The sequence below is a fragment of the Thermobia domestica genome, chromosome 1, assembly GCF_964235325.1.
Source record: "Thermobia domestica chromosome 1, izTheDome1.hap1.1, whole genome shotgun sequence".
Classification (NCBI taxonomy): Eukaryota; Metazoa; Arthropoda; class Insecta; order Zygentoma; family Lepismatidae; genus Thermobia; species Thermobia domestica.
Window position 1 is genome coordinate 359,933,101 of NC_137454.1, and position 5,894 is coordinate 359,938,994.

The window sequence follows — 5,894 nt, forward strand, 5'->3', positions numbered from 1 at the left end:
GAAACTGGTAGGAAAATCATCGAGAAGATTTGTTAGCCAAATTCATTAAATTATACAAAGTTCGTGATTTGTCAAAATCCACATCATTCCACAGCAAGAACATTGAAAATAAACTATCGGGCGGTGATGTTAGTGGAGCAGTAAGACTATTAACATCCTCAGACTCCATAACAACTCCAGATAATTTATTGTTAGAAGCACTCAGATCAAAACACCCATCTCACTCAAATTTATTTGCCATCCCTGAACCTCCAGAGGCATCAGCATCAGCAACTAAAGTATCATCAACCGAATTATTGAAAGCAAAATAAATCTTTTCTTTCTGGATCCGCCGGTGGAATGGATAACCTCAGAGCTTCAATTCTTCAAGATTTAGTTCTATCACACGATTATGAATTTATAGATTAGTTTATCAATGTTATCAGAAATCTGTTACACCTAATTATATCGGGAATGTGCCTACAACATTGAGACTTATATTCTTCAGTGCGTCGTTACTTGCTCTTAAGAAGAAAAGCGGAGACATTCGGCCAATAGTCGTGACCAGTATTTGGAGACGATTGTCGGCCAAAATAATCTGCTACAAGATACGCGAATCACTAATCAACATACTATACCCACTCCAACTAGGAGTCAGCGTCCGATTATTGGCGGAAGCCGCAGTACATGCAGTCCGAACATATTATTCTACTTCGCACACCCAAGTGAAAACATTTTTAAAATCGATTTTTGAAATGCCTTCAATGAATTAAATCGAGATTAAATGTTACTATCTGTTAAAAAGAATTTTTCAGGATATTTTTCGTACATCTCTTAATGCTATTCTCAAACAAGTAACCTATACATAAAAGATAACACTGTTTTTCTATCACAGCGAGGTGTTCAATAAGGTGATCCGTTTGTTCCAGCACTGTTTGCTATAACTCACGAACCAATTGTTAATAATATAAACGCAGAGCTGAATGTGTGGTATTTGGATAATGAAACAATAGCTGGAAATACAGACATAACAAACATTAGACAACATTCGTACACATGCATCATCAATTCGCTTATCGCTAAATTACTCCAAATGCGAAGTAGGATTCCTCGGTGCTACAGAACAAATTAAGATCCTCTACGATATCTTTAGTAAATCAGCATCTGGTATTCAGCTCCTTACATCAACTAATGAAGAGCTTTTAGGTTCAGCTATCTCAACAAGGGCACGAAGCAAAATGTGATTAGACAACACCTCAAAACTAGAATGTTTTGTCACGACTTTCCAAGCTTTCATTCCATTCGGCTTTTTATCTGTGAAGGGCTTCATTTGTAATGCCGAGATTATTTTATTTCCTCCGATGACCTCCATCTTGGAAGGAAGATGCCCTATTGGAAAAGTATCACGATACTTTTAAAACTAACGGAATCTATCCTTAATTGCTTTCTTAATAACAACTCTTGGATACAAGCTTCTTTACCTGTAAATAATGAAGGTCTTGGAATTAGTCGTGCCACAGATATAGCTATTTCGTCTTTCTTAGCGTCTTTCTACGGTGCAAGTCAAGTACTTAGTTCTCTTCTTCAATGGGATAACGACGAAATCACTAATCCAGATGTGATGGACTGCATACCTAAATTGACAGATTTAGTTGGATTAGACCCTCCTGCTCTCGAAAATCGTAAAAATAAGTCGGCTTGGGACGAGCCCATCGTTATTTGCAAACAGCTTCTTTATTGCATACTACAAATAACATTGAAGATAAAACCAAACTTTTAGCGGTCATGTCTCCAGAAAACAGAGCAATGCTTCAAGCTCTACCATCATATCTGGGCTTACATCTATCCAATGACAGCTTCCGAGTATCAGTTGCACTACGTTTGGGAGCATATATATGTGAACCACACCACTGTGCCGTTTGTAACATCTTTGAAGATAAAGAAGGATTACTCGGCTTGTCGTGCAAAAGCAGCTCAGGCAGACACCACGTCATTCAAGCGTATATTATATAATATTAAGAGCATTAATATCAGCAGGGTTCTAACAGTGCGGGAACCGATTGGATGCTGCCAACCTGATGGAAGAGGGCCCGATGGTATGATATTAGTACCTTGGAAAGGCACTGATTTGGGACTTCACATGTTGACACCTATGCCCCATCCAACTATAATATGCCTGAGTACAAGCTGGACTTGTAGCTGTTCGAAGACAGAAAGAAAAAAGGAAGAAATATAGCAATCTACTTGATAACTAGTGCTTTGTCGCAATAACAATTGTGTCTAGCATTTCTTAAGAAGGTGGCTTCAAATTTATAAAATAAATCGGACTTTTTTCTGCAATTGAGGTGAAGGGAGGTTAGGAGTAAAAACAGACATTAATGGTGCATCCATTAATGTAGCAACCGATCAAGGAGTATGGAGAGACAGCTCACAGTCCATAAGTTTATATGTAAAATTACGGCATGAAGGCTGTACCGTACGTCAAAACAGTGACATAACATGATTGGTTGTAGCCTTTGAAAGCAGAAGATTTAGTATTACCTGCCGAACATTATGGCATCAAAGTACCGAAGAATAGATATAATTATCTCTCCATATTCAGAGTATACACCTGCTCTAATACATTTCACTATATCTGGTTTGTTTAATAGGTTTATGAGGCTTCCAAACAAGGAATGAGTTTGAGTGAAGACACACTCTCTGCTGGAACTGTACAACAGGAAAGGAATAAGCTAACTGACTGCTACGTAATTCCGAAACCAACAAGAGAATCAGTATTTGAGAAGTTAGGATTAATATATCTATGAAGAAAGAGACAACTTATTGTTCTAGCTTTGCTTTAATTTTAATTAATGTACATACTCTTTGATATGTTTTTGTATTGTTCACAATAAATATGGTATTTATTTATTTATTTATTTATTTATTTATTTATTTATTTATTTATTTATTTGAAAAATTGATATCAGCTTCCTACAGTTAAGAATACAAATTACATGTTATTCTTCCACAAAAAAGAACGCCACATTAGATTCGATTGTTTGAAAACTCAGATATATGGGCTTCTGACTTATGAAGAACTTATTGAACTGAAATAAAGCACAAATGTATTTTTCTAGAAATAATAGAGAGTTAGAAATAATAAAATCCTATAAACGAATTTACAAATAAAAAGATAAATAAATAAAATACTTTAACACATGAAGGAAACGTTTGTGCGGATCAATCTCCCTAACCATATACATAGACTGAAGAACATATTTTGAGAATAAACTTTCTTTTCTCAACATTTGTACGAAATATAGTATATAAAACCTTAGTGATTTTTTACACTCCACACTCTTATACAATACAGATGTTGAAAACTAACTTAAGTAAAATCAATTTACTGGAAATTGAAAACGAGAATGATTGACATATTCACGGTACTATTGTATTTTGCTTTGATCTAGTCACCGAAACGAAACTCCTCCGGTTTTATAGACCAAATACAGCTTTAAGATCTCACCATCATATTAATCTTAATAGGTACTCTTCATTAATTACAGGCCAGTTGTGGTAATTGAGAAACTTTCATCCTGTATTATCCTAAGCTATCCTCTTCGCCTTTACGTACGACATTTTTTTTAATATCCATCAATTATAGCCAACTTCATACCTACCCTATCTTCCCTTGTTCCATGGTCTCTAGGACGTCCTGAGAGTACAGTCTTTTGATAACCAATATCTTAAATCATTTTCTTCTTCGCAATAATATTTAACAAAATTCTTTTCTTCCCCTTTCAATCGTCTTCTACTCAGAAAATTAATTTCTATCCAATTACCTGAAACTCAAATTTCGAAACTTCGAGTCGTTTTTCACCACTTATCGGTAAGTCGTATGCCCATATATCTGTTAAATGTAGTAGAATACTACACACAAAGAATTTATAAGTCCTTTTTTCTCAAGGCTTAATTCAAGGTACCACAAAATTAACTTTTCTTCCTCTAAAAGACATTTTTCGTTATACAAATTGTTGTTTTTATATTACGTTAGCACTGGAAATCATCAATTTTAAAACACCCAGTTATCAAATATTTGCCAAACTCTTCCAATTTCTTCCATCATACTTCTATTTTGACAACGCCCACTTCGTTCCAGACACCTTTGTATTTTTCTTCTTAACATATATCTTCATTTCATATTTTTCACATTCTTTCCTCAAGCATTTAGACATATACTTGAATTACTTTTCAGATTACTTTTCTGCAAACCTATACTATTCTACTTCTAGCGCGGTGCAGTCTTAACAAGTAAGCTCTCTTTTCAGTATATCGTCTAAATACATATAAAATCATGTCAGGAGAGTCACATTACAATCACACTCTTCTACCAAGTATACGCTGCTGTACCTGTTTTTGCTCTATTCTAATATTTAGTTGTGAGTACCAAATAAACATTTCTTATGACTTTCCGATTTTGCATTCAAAGAGAAGCTTCGTTAGAACAATCTAAACAATTCCTAATTCAAGAGGTTAAAATCATATTCTACGTCAATAAATAGAATATAACACTTTTCCTTTTACATGTATCATTCATTGACAAACATTAATGATCCAATTGCATATGCTCTGAATTTATCTATCCGGAGTCCGAACTGTTCTTCCTTAATATTTTTCATTTGTTCTTTCACACAACCATCTGTTCAGCATACTAAGCCAAATTATTGTTACTTGCAATATGAAAAAAATAGTTCCGTAATCATCACCTCTCTCTTGTTTCGATTTCCTACCCATATGTATCACGAGGATTCTTTTCCACTCTCCTATTTCATATATTTAATTCCAGAGTCATAATAATAATTCCTCCTTGCACTTGTCTTCCATAGCATTAATGAATTATGTTTGCATATTAAATATCCCTTTTCCTTTCTATTCTTAATTTTCCGTACTACTTTTTCAAACGCATTCAAAAGCATAGAAGACACTTTATTACCTTCGTGTACTTTATTTTATACTACAACATGTATTAAATACGGTTTATGAATATTCTCATATAAATCCTCAACATCCTATTTGCAGCATAATAACGATTCATTTTCTCCTTGGAGGGCGCGGTGGCTCAGTGGTAGAGCGTTCGCCTCCTGTGCTTGGGGTGCCTGGTTCGATCCCAGCTCGCGCCGTGGGGACTTTGTGGTGGACAAATACCGTGCTCGTGGATTTTCTCGGCGTTCTCCCGTTTCCTCCCACTTTCTTCATTCCACCATTTCATTCATTTCTCATCATCACCGTCTCCTTTAGCCTAACCGGCATATCCGTGGGAAGTAAAACTTAAAGATTTCATTTCGTTTTTCATTTTCTCCTTGATTCCTTTCATTTTTTTGTCTTGTACTGTCATCATAATACCTCTTGTTCTCACCAAAATTCCATAGATTTAACCGGCTTTTACATTTTAAATATTTCTCAACATTTTTCCTAATTATTCTATGTCTTGCATTTTCTTTTGTGAAATTGTTTCATTTTTCAAATTCTCTTTCTAACTCGTTGTTTAGCTTCATGTGAATAATTTTACAGTCCTTTGGATTAATACCATCCTTGATCCAATTTTCTGCTACATCTTTTATGTGACCCTCAGTTTTCTAGGTGTTTTCTGTTCACAGTAACATAGACCTCTTTTGTAGCCTGGTGTATGGAACGTTTAATAGGCTCCCATCGTATGTTTGGAAAAATAAAGAAAAATCTTTGAACTAGGAGTGAGTAAGCACAGATAGCAAAGAAAATATTGTTCGCGTCCCCGTTTTTCAACTATACAGTATTCAATATCTTGTTCCTTACATTTCATGTGATTAAATGTTTTAACATCTACTTTGGGATGCACAAGGTTATGATGACATAAAATATCGGACTAAAGATGGAATTTTACGCTCTTCAAACTG

The 5,894-nt window shown here is 34.9% G+C and overlaps 1 non-coding gene across 1 annotated transcript; it reads left to right on the forward strand.

Annotated features, from left to right (window-relative positions):
- Window positions 1-5,069: 5,069 nt before the first annotated feature.
- TRNAR-CCU (transfer RNA arginine (anticodon CCU)) lies at window positions 5,070-5,141 on the forward strand. Its single transcript has one exon. It is a non-coding gene; the product is annotated as a tRNA-Arg (tRNA).
- The last annotated feature ends 753 nt before the right edge of the window (window positions 5,142-5,894 follow it).